This window comes from Heterodontus francisci, chromosome 1 (genome assembly GCF_036365525.1).
Source record: "Heterodontus francisci isolate sHetFra1 chromosome 1, sHetFra1.hap1, whole genome shotgun sequence".
NCBI lineage: Eukaryota > Metazoa > Chordata > Chondrichthyes > Heterodontiformes > Heterodontidae > Heterodontus > Heterodontus francisci.
Window position 1 is genome coordinate 95,802,295 of NC_090371.1, and position 14,604 is coordinate 95,816,898.

The 14,604-nt window shown below is 45.8% G+C and overlaps 1 pseudogene; it reads left to right on the forward strand.

The window, feature by feature from the left end:
• The first annotated feature begins 14,024 nt into the window (after positions 1-14,024).
• Positions 14,025-14,133, forward strand: LOC137377876 (U2 spliceosomal RNA; annotated as a pseudogene).
• The last annotated feature ends 471 nt before the right edge of the window (positions 14,134-14,604 follow it).

The window sequence follows — 14,604 nt, forward strand, 5'->3', positions numbered from 1 at the left end:
TATGATCAATGAGCATTCTCAATTGCTTTTCGCGTTGGCCTGTCCCAGTCGAGATTTTAGTTGTGTCAGCTCTTTAAGGGGAAGCACGTGAATGTATTCAGGTGGGTGAGATTACTCAAATCTCATAATTATACTTACTTAAAGTAGGATCAGATGTAATTCTGCCTCCCTATCATCCAGTTAAGTCAACTTCTACTGACTTTCAGTATCCAGATAATTGCCTTTAAGGTTACCATTCTCACCTTCAAATCCCTCCATGGCCTCACTCCTTCCTACCTCTTCAATCTCTTTCAGTTCTATGTCTGAGCACCTTCCTGTCCTCCAACACTGGCCTACTTCTCATTCTTTTCTAGAGTCACTGGCATTCTGAGAACAATTTTTTTTTAAAATATGGTATGGTATATACAGTGACCTGGATTCTCTGTTCAATCCCTGGGCCTTGCTATCATTTACCTATATATTAGGCAATCAAAGGAAGACTCTACACTGCAGATCTACTGACCATAGTAGAATATCTAAGACACAATACTACCAGATTGAGTATTGTAGTCCAGTCAAGGGTTCTGTTTGTGCTTAAAACCACTCTGCATGTTCCCGTACAAACTTAACGAACTGGTAAATAATTACTGCCAAAAATTTAAATTACCAATTTAGTCACTTTTTAAATGGCAGCTCAACTAAAGTAACTAAATGTTTTAAAACCTTTGAACTATTGATGCTTTTTAACGCCACCTATAAAAGAACTTTTTTTTTAAAGACCTGTCTACGTGCTCAGAAGGTTGGACTGAATACCAGTTTGGAACTACATATCTTATCTGCTGTTTACTTCAAGAAATAAACAAGTAATCTAATTTGTGTTTTTTCTTCTCTGTCACAGAGCTCTGATATAAAAATCTTTTTTTTACTTTTTCCGATTAACCGATTTAGGTATAGGAATATATATTTGTGTGTGTGTGTGAGTGCAAGTGTGAAGGGACTAAGGTTAAAAAGGGGCTTTAAAAAATTGGTTACGGTAGAAAAGAGGACTTTTTCAAAATGTTGGATATTAAAAAACTTGATCTATGTGCTACTGTTTTACTTTCTTCACGAGTTGAGATTTGTTTTATAATAAACTGTTAATTTTGTTCAGTAAAGAAACCTGGTTTAGTGTGTATTTTTCTGGAAGAAAAATAGTGTATCCGATTAACTATTTCATCAAGTGGAAAACTTTAAAGAATATGTTATGACCTGTGGAGAAGTGGGACTGAATTAACAGTACACTCCACCCGACTTGGTCGTAACATATTTAATCAGGGGCTCGCTTTTTCCGGAATAAACCCAAGGACGATAATGTCAATTGTAAGTGGGGTAATATAAATTGGAAAAGGGAAAATAAAAGAACCAGGTTTCATCTGTAATAGGGTAAAATCTATACCACCGGAATAGCTTCAGCATTGCTGCAACTTTTCTGGGAAAGAAGAATGTGTCCCTCAGTGACTTGAAATCTTTAACCAAGATTAAACTAAAAGATTTGGCAGCACAATTGGGGTTAGAATTGAAATAGGTGCTTAAAAAAGCAGAGATAATTGACAGAATAGCCCAACATTTGAAATTGGAACAAGAAGTAGAAGATTGTAAGTCAGAGAGTGATGCGATGGAATTAGCTCAAATTCAGTTACAGTTGAGGCAACTGGAGCTTCAACAGGAAAAAGAAAAAGCAATAGCAATATGAAAACTTGAATTGGAAAAAGAGGAAAGGGAGAAAGAGAGCATTTCAGAGAAAAAGTGAAAGAGAAGAAATGGAATTCAAATTAAGAGAAATGGAACTAAGACAAAAAGGTATTCTTCACTCCAGGGAAAATTCTGGTCAGGAAGAATCTGAATCCAGCTCAGGCCCCAGCAAAAAGCTATTTAAATTTATACAAGCTCTCCCTGAGTTTGAGGAAAGGGACATAGAGGCATTTTTATTTTTTTTGAAAAAATGGCCAAAGGAAAGCTGGACACTGCTTATGCCAAACAGGCTGATGGGCAGAGCTCATGAAGTTTAGGCCATGTTTTCTGAAGAGGCTTCTGCAGATTGAGATGGCAAAAAAGGCTATTCTTGCTGCGTATGAATTAGTCCCTGAAGCTTGCCGTCAGAAGTTTAGGAACCTCCGAAGATTAGCTGGGCAGACTTATGTAGAATTTGAAAGGGTAAAGCAAATTAATTTTGATAATTGGATAAGGGTATTAAAGATGGAAGCCATGTATGAGAACCTTAGAGAACTGATTCACTTGGAAGAATGTAAAAATTCATTCCCTCCATTAGTAAGAACTCGGGTAGAGAACCAAAAGGTTTCAAGGGCCAGACAAGCAGCAGAAATTGCTGATGATTATGAGCTTGTGTATAAGCCCAAACCCTTTGTCCGTCACCTCCCACAACCAACTGATCAGATCAAAGCTCTGCAGTCCTGCCATATCCAGTTGTGAATGGTGGTGGTCAATTAAACAACTAACAGGAGGAAGAGGCTCCAATAACATCCTTATCCTCAATGGTCAGGAGCCCAGTATGTCAGTGTAAAAGACAAGGCTGAAGCATTTGCAACCATCTTCAACCAGAAGTACCAAGTGGATGATCCATCTCAACCTTCTCCTGAAGTCCCCAGCATCACGGATGCCAGTCTTTAGATAATTCAATTCACTCCAAGTGATATCAAGAAACGGCTGAAGGCACTGGATACAGCAAAGGCTGTAGGCCCTGACAATATCCCGGCTGAGGTACTGAACACTTGTGCTCCCGAACACTCTTAGCTAAGCTGTTTCAGTACAGCTACAACCCTGGCATCTACCCAACAATGCAGAAAATTGCCCAGCTGCATCCTGTCCACAAGAAACAGGACAAATCCAATCCAGCCAATTACTGCCCCATCAGTCTACTCTCAATCATCAGCAAAGTGATGGAAGGGGTCGTCAACTGTGCTATCAAGTGACACATACTCAGGAATACAAGTCACATACAAGTCCGCAGGTCCGGATGGGATCTATCCCAGGTAACTGAGGTAAGTGAGAGAGGAAATAGCTGGGGCCTTAACAAATATTTTTGCAGCATCCTTAAACACGGGTGAGGTGCCGGAGGACTGGAGAATTTCTAATGTCGTCCCCTTGTTTAAGAAGGGTAGCAGGGATAATCCAGGTAATTATAGACCGGTGAGCCTGACGTCAGTGGTAGTGAAGCTGCTGGAGAAGATACTGAGGGATAGGATCTATTCCCATTTGGAAGAAAATGGGCTTATCAGTGATAGGCAACATGGTTTTGTGCAGGGAAGGTCATGTCTTACCAATTTAATAGAATTCTTTGAGGAAGTGACGAAGTTGATTGATGAGGGAAGGGCTGTAGATGTCATATACATGGACTTCAGTAAGGCGTTTGATAAGGTTCCCCATGGTAGGCTGATGGAGAAAGTGAATGCACATGGGGTCCAGGGTGCACTAGCTAGATGGATAAAGAACTGGCTGGGCAACAGGAGACAGAGAGTAGCAGTGGAAGGGAGTTTCTCAAAATGGAGACGTGTGACCAGTGGTGTTCCACAGGGATCCGTGCTGGGCCCACTGTTGTTTATGATATACACAAATGATTTGGAGGAAAATATAGGTGGTCTGATTAGCAAGTTTGCAGACGACACTAAGATTGGTGGAGAAGCAGATAGTGAAGGGGACTGTCAGAGAATACAGCAGAATATAGAGAGATTGGAGAGTTGGGCAGAGAAATGGCAGATGGAGTTCAATCAGGGTAAATGCGAGGTGATGCATTTTGGAAGATCCAATTCAAGAGTGAACTATACAGTAAATGGAAAAGTCCTGGGGAAAATTGATGTACAGAGAGATTTGGGTGCTCAGGTCCATTGTTCCCTGAAGGTGGCAACGCAGGTCAGTAGAGTGGTCAAGAAGGCATACGGCATACTTTCCTTCATCGGACGGGGTATTGAGTACAAGAGTCGGCAGGTCATGTTACAGTTGTATAAGACTTTGGTTCGGCCACATTTGGAATACTGCGTGCAGTTCTGATCGCCACATTACCAAAAGGATGTAGATGCTTTGGAGAGGGTGCAGAGGAGGTTCACCAGGATGTTGCCTGGTATGGAGGGCGCTAGCTATGAAGAGAGGTTGAGTAGATTAGGATTATTTTCATTAGAAAGACGAAGGTTGAGGGGGGACCTGATTGAGGTGTATAAAATCATGAGTGGTATAGACAGGGTGGATAGCAAGAAGCTTTTTCCCAGAGTGGGGGATTCAATTACTAGGGGTCACGAGTTCAAAGTGAGAGGGGAAAAATTTAGGGGGGATATGCGTGGAAAGTTCTTTACGCAGAGGGTGGTGGGTGCCTGGAACGTGTTACCAGCGGAGGTGGTAGACGCGGGCACGATAACGTCTTTTAAGATGTATCTAGACAGATACATGAATGGGCATGAAGCAAAGAGATACAGACCTTTAGAAAATAGGTGACAGGTTTAGATTTAGGATCTGGATTGGCGCAGTCTTGGAGGGCCGAAGGGCCTGTTCCTGTGCTGTAATTGTCTTTGTTCTTTGTTCCAATAACCTGCTCACTGATGTTCAGTTTGGTTTCTGCTAGGGCCGCTCAGCTCCAGACCTTGTTACAGTGCTACGATCAGGTGAGAAATGTGTCTCGGGGTCTGTTACTATCTTCACCTGGTCTTATTGTAACAGGGTTTAATCTTAAACACACTGTGTTTTGAGCTCCCACTTTGTGAATTCTTGTTCACAGTTTTCCAATTATAAGGCAAAGAAATAAGCAAAAACAGGCTTTCTTTGGCTTAAAGAAGAAAAGTGAAATTTATTAAACTTACTTAAACTCTAATATGGTTCATGCCTACAGATATACAATGTGCCCACGCTAGCAAGCACAAGCGATATATACATGCAGATAGGGACAGAAAAGAGAAGAAAAGATAACATACAACAGTTTGAGGCAATATCTTGGTACTGTGCTTCGCTCATGGTATAGTCCTTTTGTAAGTAATTCTTGCGTTTCGTTGGGGTCCAGTATTCTGCTTCACAAAATTCAGTTCCCTGAGAAATGAGCAGGGAGGCAGGAGAGGAGGTAACTATTGCTTCAGTTCCAGGAGCACACGGCTTTCTGAGTTCAAATTCTGTTTTTCCAGTTTAAAACTCCCCTAGTTGGCCAGTAGATGGTCACGTGACCAACTGGTTTGTCCAGGTCTCTTCTGTGTATTGGGGCAGGGACTGGTTCCTTTGTTTTAACACTGCCTGGTACAATACAAATGTCCTTCCAGCCAGGGGCTTGCAATTTTAAGTTTTAATGTTCATGTGGCGAAATCACGTGTGCCTCAGTCTTGGCAGGTGGGGGGTTTGCCTGACGCCTCCACACCCAGGGGAATGAAATGCAATTTGAAGAAAAATGGTGCATTTCATTACAGAGTATGACAGAAATATCAGATACAGAAAGAAAAACCATGCATTTCTCTCATTCATTTCCCTTCATTCACCAATCTTAAATCTGATTAAAACTGGTCTGTTCTGGGTGCCAGGGTTGCTTTAATTTTCTCTTTTCTCTCTCAGTATAGTTAGAAGGGGGCGGGTCTATCCTCAACTCTGAGTCATGCAAGAATTTTGGCTTCAGGGGATGGGTGGTTCCCTTTTTCCCTGACTGTGGGGGAGGAGTCTCTGTTACTCTCCCCTTTGTTCTCTGGGACACTCCTACTTGCAGGTATTTGTGCAGACTGAACTGCATTCTCCTTTGACTAGGTGAGGCATCACCCTCATGATTTCTCTGCCCCCTTCTTTCTCTTTGTCTCTTCAGGTTCTGTAAATGCTGTTAGCAGCTGTGGTGGGGTGCTTCTAGAGTCTGCATTTACCTAGGAGTATGTGGGGTCTAACTTTTCACATCTTTTGGGGTTGGTTGACCAGACAGTAGGGCTTTTCATCCAGGATTCTTCCCGGACTTCCTTTAACCTGCCCTTTTGGTCCTTCAAGCCAGGGTGAAGTAACTTGGGATAAGGTAAAAGCACTGTCTACGGAGGAGTTGAGAAAAATGACTGAGCAAAATGACTGCACTGTACGTGGCAAGGCTAGGAAGTCTGAACACCTAAGGCTAGTGGCCAACCATTTTTCCCTTTAATCTGAAGAGGAAGAAGCAGTGTTAGAAGTAGACCCAGAAAGGGTATTGCTAGCAAAGATACAATTGGAACAAAGGAAACTTGAATTAGAAGACAGGAAAGAGAGAGAGAGACAGGAGAGAGAGAAAGAGAGAACCTTCCAAAAGGAACGTGAAGAAAATGAAAGGCAGGACAAGAGGTGAGAGAGAGAGGAGAGAGAGAGAGAGAGAAAGAAAATTCCGGAAAGAATGCGAAGAAAGAGAGTTGAAGTGGCTTGAGTTAACTAGGGGGTGACAGAGTAACCCCAGTGAAAGCACAGCCAATATGGAGGAGCACAATTCAGGACTGGGTACAAGATTGCTAAAATGCGCTTAATTAATTCCAAAATTCAATGAGGAAGATGTGGAAGTATTTTCCGTGTCTTTCGAGAAACTGGCAAGGCAGCTAAAATGGCCAGCTGAGACCTGGTCTCTTACTGCAAAGCAAACTAACTGGAAAAACCCATGAGGTTAATTCGTTGTTGCCAGATGAGAGTTCATCAAATTATGAACTGAGCAAAAATGCTACCTTCAGGGCATATGAATTAATACCCAAAGCCTTTTGCCAAAAGTTTAGAACCCTCAAAAAACAAGCCAATCAAACTTATCTGGAGTTTGAAAGAAGCAAGCAGCTGGCTTTCGACCAGTGGCTGAGGGCTTTAAAAATACAACTCAACTATGAGACTCTCAGAGAATTAATCCTGTTAGAGGAATTTAAAAACTCCATTGTCAATAAAAATCCATGTAGAGGAGCAGTGGGTTCAGGGAGCTCGACAAGCAGCCATTCTGGCCAATGGGTTTGCTTTAATTTATAAGTCGGTTTCCCGGGCGGAACCTTTCCTAATTACCCCCACAAATCCGAAAAGGACAAAGGGTTTAGTTTAGTTTAGAGATACAGCACTGAAACAGGCCCTTCAGCCCACCGAATCTGTGCCGACCATCAACCACCCATTTATACTAATCCTACACTAATCCCATATTCCTACCACATCCCACCTATCCTAGGGGCAATTTATAATGGCCAATTAACCTATCAACCTGCAAGTCTTTGGCATGTGGGAGGAAACCAGAGCACCCGGAGGAAACCCACGCAGACACAGGGAGAACTTGCAAACTCCACACAGGCAGTACCCAGAATTGAACCCGGGTCGCTGGAGCTGTGAGGCTGTGGTGCTAACCACTGCGCCACTGTGGGAAGGTGATATTTCCTCAGGCACTCCTGGAAGAGAAAGGAAAGCAGGAGACACAGGGGGCCCTCCTCTACCCAAAAAGGAAGGTGCTGTGAGCAAAAGTGAGACCCGGAGACCTGTGTGCTTCCATTGCAATAAGGCACGGCATTTAAAAGCTGACTGCTGGAAACTAAAGGGGAAACCAGTAGGGTTAATGGCACACCCGCTCAGTGAAGATGAGACCCTGATGGAAAACACAGAACAAGATGGGGCTTTAACTGCAGTAAGAGTGCAACCCAGGAAGCTTACTACGGCCAGTGCAGGAAAAGTTAATAGGATTCCTGAAGGTTATCAAGGTTTTGTATTTGAAGGGAAAGTAACCCCATATCCCTTGAGTGGGGCAAGCAAGCCCGTGGTGATTTTCAGGGACATAGGGGCAATTAGATCCCTTTTATTGGGAAAAGGCCTGACCTTTCCCCCAGAGAGTGCAGTGAACACCAGAATGGTGGCTAATAGTATTGGAGGGCAGTGTATGCCTGTACCTGTACACTGGGTGCACCTGGAGTGTGACCTAGTTTCGGTACTGGTGACTGTAGGAATTGTCCCTAGTTTGCCTGTGGGCGGGGTTGACCCACTCCTGGGTAATGATGTGGCTGGGGTGAAGGTGGTACCACCCCCCCCCCCCACAGTAGTGAGAGAAAGACCGCAGGAGGTCAGAGAGACAGGGCAGTGGCAAGAGACGGTCTCCTGCAGTTTCCCAAATGTGTAGTGGGTCAGGCCATGATCAAATCAGCTCCCCCAGAGAAGACTGCATTGGCACTGCAGGCAAATGACCATGAGGTCTGCCTGTCCGAGACTCACTTTGGAAAGTTAAGAGACCCAGGGAATGAATTAAATGGATTTTCCCTAGCTGAGGCTTAGCAAGCCGACCCAGCATTGCAAGAGTTAGCACAGGCTGCTCAATCTGAAAGTGAAATAGGGGGAGTCCCTGATGGCTACTATTTAATGGTTTCCCACTTCCAATTTCACTCGTTTGCCTGTGGGTAAAATCCCAGACGCTAGCACCCAATTTCTGTTATGACCAGGTCAGTAGGATATCTAGCGGTCTGTTACTATCTTCACCTGGTCTCATTATAACAGGGTTTAGTTTTAAACACACTGTGTTTTGAGCTCTCCCGTTGTGAATTCTTAGTCACAGTTTTCCAGTTATAAGGCAAAGAAATGAGCACAAACAGGCTTTCTTTGGTTTAAAGAAAAGAAGTGAATTTTATTCAACTTACTTAAACTCTAATACAGTTCATGCCTACGGATATACGATGTGCCCATGCTAGTATGCACACGGGATATACACATGCAGATAAGGAAAGAAAAGAGAAGAAAAGATAAAGTGGAACAATTTGAGGCAATATCTTGGTACTGTGCTTCACTCATGGTATAGTCCTTTTGTAGGTAATTCTTGCGTTTCGTTGGGGCCCAGTATTCTGCTTAAACCTTGTTCGCGTAGGAGACTTTTCTCTCTTTGAGGTTCACATGTCTTCACAAGATTCAGTTCTCTGAGAGATGAGCAGGCAGACAGGAGAGGAGGTAATTATTGCTTCAGTTCCAGGAGCAGACAGCATTCTGAGTTCAAATTCTGTTTTTCCAGTTTAAAACTCCCCTAGTTGGCCAGTAGATGGTCATGTGACCGACTGGTTTGACCAGGTCTCTTCTGTGTATTGGGGCAGGGACTGGTTCCTTTGTTTTAACACTGTCTGATACAATACAAATGTCCTTCCAGCCAGGGGCTTGCAATTTTAAGTTTTAATGTTCGTGTGGCGAAATCATGTGTGCCTCAGTCTTGGCAGGTGTGGGGGTTTGCCTGACAACAGCCTTGGTCCAAACATGGACAAAAGAGTTGAATTGAAGAGGTGAGGCAAGAATGACTGCCCGTGACACAAGGCAGCATTTGACCGAGTATGGCATCAAGGAGTTCTAGGAAAATTGCAGTCAATGAGAATCAGGGAGAAAACTCTCCAATGGTTGGAGTCATACCTAGCACAAAGGAAGATGGCTGTGGTTGTTGGAAGCCAATCATCTCAGCCCCTGCAGGACATCATTTCAGGAGTTCCTCAGGGGAGTGTCCTAGGTGCAACCACCTTCTGCTCCTTCATCAATGAACTTCCCTCCAACATAAGGTTAGAAGCGGAGGTTCACTGATTGCACAGTTTTCAGTACCATTTGTAACTCCTCAGATACTGAAGCAGTCCGTGCCCACATGCAGCAAGACCTGAGCCACATTCACGTTTGGCCTGATAAGTGGCAAATAACAAGGGCCACACAATGACCATCTCCAATCTAAGCATCTCCCCTTGATGATCAGTGGCATTACCATCACTGATTCCCCAGCCATGAACATCCTGGGGGTTACCATTGACCAGAAACTTAATTGGACCAGTCATGTATAGACACTGTGACTACAACTATAGGTCAAAGGCTGGGAATTCTATGGCAATTAACTCACCTACTGACTCTCCCAAGCCTTTCCATCATCTTCAAGGCACAAGTCAGGAGTGTGATGAAATACTGTCCATTTGCCTGGATGAGTGCAGATCCAATAACACTCAGGAAGCTCGACACCAGCCATGACAAAGCAGCCTGCTTGATAGGCACCCCAGCTACCATCTTAAACTTATACTCTCTCCACCACCGATGCACTGTGGCAGCAGTGTGTACCATGTACAAGGTGCACTGCAGCAACTCGCCAAACCTCCTTCAACAGCATCTTCCAAACCTGTGACCTCTACCATCTAGAAGGACAAAGGCAGCAGACACATGGGAACACTGCCACCTGCAAATTCCCCTCCAAGCCACACAACATCCTGACTTGGAACTATATCGCCATTCCTTCACTATCACTGGGTCAAAAACCTAGAACGCCCACCCTAACAGAACTGTGGGTATACTACACCAGATGGTCTGCAGTGGTTCAAGAAAGCGACTCACCATCATCTGCTGAAGGGCAAGTAGGAATGGGAAATAAATGCTGTCTTTCCCAGCAATATCCATATTCCAAGAATGAATAAAAAAACAAGGTCCACCGAGGACTGGGAGAGACAAACAGCATTAGAGTCGAGTAGTTCAGAAGTAGGAGGGATCAGATGGTGGTGAGTGGTGAGAGGAGGTGGTGGGGGAAATGTAAGGCAAACTAAGAGAGTTTAAAGTGCATGTGCGTATATGCTGTACCATGGAAATAACATTGGTGATCTTCAGGGACAAGTAGCGACATGGGATTATAATAAAGAGCCAATAATGGTGATCTGGCTCAAACAGAGGAGGAATGGGCACTTAACATTCCTGGCTACAATACATTCAGGAAAGATAGGGAAGGCAAAATAGAAAGGAGGTTGGCTATATTGATCAAAGATACTGACGGAATTTTACCTATGAAAAACGGGACAGCACCAAGGCGTCTGAGACGTCAAATGGCGGTTGGTGACGTTGGGTCGGGTCCCCGACATCATTACGCACAAACGCCATTTTACACAGGCCAGACGGCGGGCGAGATCGAGGTGCCACTTGCCGTCCGCTTTCAATCAATTAAAGAGTAACTTTGCTCGTTAAAACACCAGTTGACAGCAATTTTAAGTTGGCTCTCAGGTTTTACAGTTGTAAAACGAGTCGAGGGGCAAGTCGGAAATCCGGCAGGTTTAAAAAAGTGACAGGCAGTGTATCTGTGAGGGAGCTGGAGGTACTGTTTTGTTGGTTCTTTATTCATTGTTATTTATTTGTGTGACTTTACAGTTTGTGGTAGTTTCAGCTTGTTCAGCAGGGTTCATCTGAGTGTTACTCATTCCTGATCAGGCTCCAGCAGTATTGGTTTCTTGGGTGAAAGGGAGGGGGTTGTGTGTGCCTTTCCTTACAGCAAGCTGGTAATACCTGAAGTCATTGCATCTGTGGGACACAGCAGCACTTGGAATTGTGCACTCTGGAGGCAGCTCATCTAATGAGGAGGACTATGCCCCAAGGAAGGACAGGAGGACAACTGTCCAGGGGAACACGCAACCTGCTGGACCAGTGCAGCCTCATAATGGGGGAGGGGGAGAAGGTGGCAGAGTGGCCTGGGTGCAACCACTTGTCAGGAGACGAGCCTACCCAACAGGTAGGGTCTATCGCCCGTATTTGAGTTTCCTGCAACTGTCAGAACGCCAGTGCTGAAGAAGACTGCAGCTGTCACTGGGAACTGTCACATTTCTGTGTGAGATGCTGGCAGCAGAGGTTGCTTCAAACTGCATGGGTGGCCATCCAATGCCAGTTGCACTGAAGGTAACAGTCGCACTGAATTTCTATGCATCAGGCTCATTCCAGGCTTCATTGACCGACATGAGCAGAGTCTCCCAAGCATCAGCGCATCACTGCATAAAGGTTGTGACTGATGCCATTTTCAGGCGTGCCAACCATTTCATCAACTTCAAGACGGACACCGCCAGTCAGGCCAAGAGAACCAGAGGCTTCAGCACCATTGCTGGGTTCCCAATGGTCCAGGATGTAATAGACTGTACTTATGTGACCTGCAAGTCAGTCAGGACCCTTCATTAATCACAAGGGATTCCACTTAAAGGGCTGTTACCCGACCTGAACCCGACGGGATCTGATGTCATGTGTCGGGTTCGGGTCGGGTCGGATCGCTCTTCCGGGTCTGGCTTTCGGGCTCGGTCGGGTCGTGCTGGGGCTGGGTCCGGGTCAGACACACACAGTACTGCCTTTTGCTTTGCTGGGAGGAAAAGGAAAGTTGAGTAAGTAAGCATCAAAATTAGAAAAGCCTTCTTGAGCTGGGAGTCCAGGATGTCAAGGAGGGAGACTCTGAGACTGCACAGTGAGCGAGTGGGCGTCTCTATGACATCATCGCACTCATGCTGCAGCTTCCTTCCATTCCATCCATCCAAAAGTGGTAAGTACAGTGAGTGCACTATGGTTGGGTCGGGCGCATGAAAGAATGGAAGGACTCGGGCTGGGTCAGACTCGGGTCCGATGTGCTTCTGTCGGGTTCGGGTTGGGTTTTTTTTTCCAGACCCAAGCAGGCCTTTAGTTCCACTCAATGAATGTTCAGCTCTTCTGTGAGCATAGAAACATAGAAAATAGGAGCAGCGGTAGGCCATTCAGCCCTTCGAGCCTGATCCGCCATTCATTATGATCATGGCTGATCATCCAACTCAGTAGCCTGTTCCTACTTTCGCCCCATACCCTTTGATCTCTTTAGACCCATGAGTTATATCTAACTCCTTCTTGAAAACGTACAATATTTTGGCCTCGACTGCTTTCTGTGGTAGCGCATTCCACAGGCTCACCACTCTCTGGGTGAAGACCATTGTAAGGGAATCATGCAGGTGTGTGCACATCATCCTGGGAGCAGTCACGATGTTTTCATTCTGCAGAACTCCCAGGTGCCAGCACTATTCAGCCCTCCTGATCTCCTGCAAGGATGGATACTTGGCGACAGGGATTATCCGCTGACGACATGGCTGATGACACCAGTGAGGAACCCAAGAAATGATGCAGAGGAACATTACAATGAGAGCCATGTGACCACCAGAGTGACCATAGAACAGACTATAGGTATTCCCAAAATGAGATTTAGGTATCTCGATCGGTCAGGTGGAGCCCTGCAGCACTCGCCATCAAAGGTCTCTCGAATTATTGTCATCTACTGTGCCTTACATAACCTGGCGATGGAGAGGGGAGAGGACCTGGAGGATGATCAAGGTCAGCGGGAGGCTTCCTCAGACGAGGATGGTGATACGGATAAGGAAGAGGGGCCGCAGCCACCTGAATAGAGGGGAGAGGGAGCTGAAGGCCAGGTGGAATTGAGTGCAAGAGAGACCCGAGAGGCTGTAATACTCAGGCGTTTCTCCTGAACAGAGTTTCATCAACCATAAACTAACATGGCAGTCTGAGAGGAGGCATTGACAGGAGCTGGAAGGGCAGAGGCACTCACCTTCAGGGGGAAATCTGATCTGAATCAGGCCACCTTTCCATCAAACACCACCCTGACCAAATGTGTCACCTGTCAAATAATCCTTCTCCTGCAGAGCAACCATATCACCTACAACATCAGCAATGACCTGTGACATGTAAAAATGCCAAGTGAAAAATGTAATAACTTTTAGTGTGTTTATACATCAAATAAATACCTACGAATTGCACCAGTGACCCCGAAGTGCTGTTAGTGTGAATTTTTGAGACGTTTACGAGTGCTCACGCTTGTGGACAATCCCTGGCCCCCAGCCACAACAGTGGCAGGTGGCTGATCAGGCCACCGTGTTGCTCTGGATGACTTTGGCGAGCGTCCTCTGCCCGCCCGAGGCCGCGCGGGCCGCGACATCTCAAGGTGACCCTGAGAATTCTCAGGAACACCCTCTGACACCCTGGGAGTATGTGATGCTGATGTCACTGGCAGAGGGGACAAGGAGCTGCAGAATGCATCAGGAGTGCCCTGAGAAGAGCTCGCATATGAAATTGGCTGCTGCCCCTGTGCCCTCCTGAGGCTCAATTGATCCTCTGTGCTACCCTCAGAGGGATGAGCAACCTCAAACTGTCGCCTGAGCATCAGAGTCCTATCTCTAATGCTCTGGTCCATGGAGGCCACTCTCACTGTGAAGTGAGGCATTGCATCCAGGATTGGCCCCTCCACTGCAGCCGCCAATCTGTCAATGGAGGAAGCCAGATGGACAGATGATAAAGAATGTGCTTTTTGTGCTCGGCCTTTTGGCTAAGATCAAGTGTAGTATCTGTTCTTATCAGTGCTTATTTGATTGAGAAGAGACCATGATCATTGCCTTTTGATCCTGGGGAAGCTTTGAGTAAAATGGCTATAACCAATTTTCGAGCTTCGGGCCAGGGAGTGCGCAACACCGTTCGGGTGGTCGTGAAGGACAAGGAAGGAGATGCACCGGTCGATCGCACCTTCTTCATCAAGAAAATTCTCTTCGATTGCTGCGGATTTCAAGCGACGGACGTCTTCTGCCTGCAGGATTTCCCCAGCAGTGGATACTTCGACGTGACGTTCCGGAACGTGGCGGGATGCATCAAGTTCCTGAAGGCGTTCAAGGAGAAAGGGGACCGGGCGCCACTGTCGATCCTCACAGCGGAGCCGCTCTTCACGCTTCCGTCACAACGGGACCGGGTGGTGACGATTCACCTCTACAACCCCCATGTTCCGGTGGTGGATGTACTCACCTTTCTCGCCAGGTACGTCGAGGTGGCCGGCAGCAGCACTGATGTCAAGGACCCCTTTGGGATCTGGACCAGCAAGCGGCAGGTCAAGGTGAC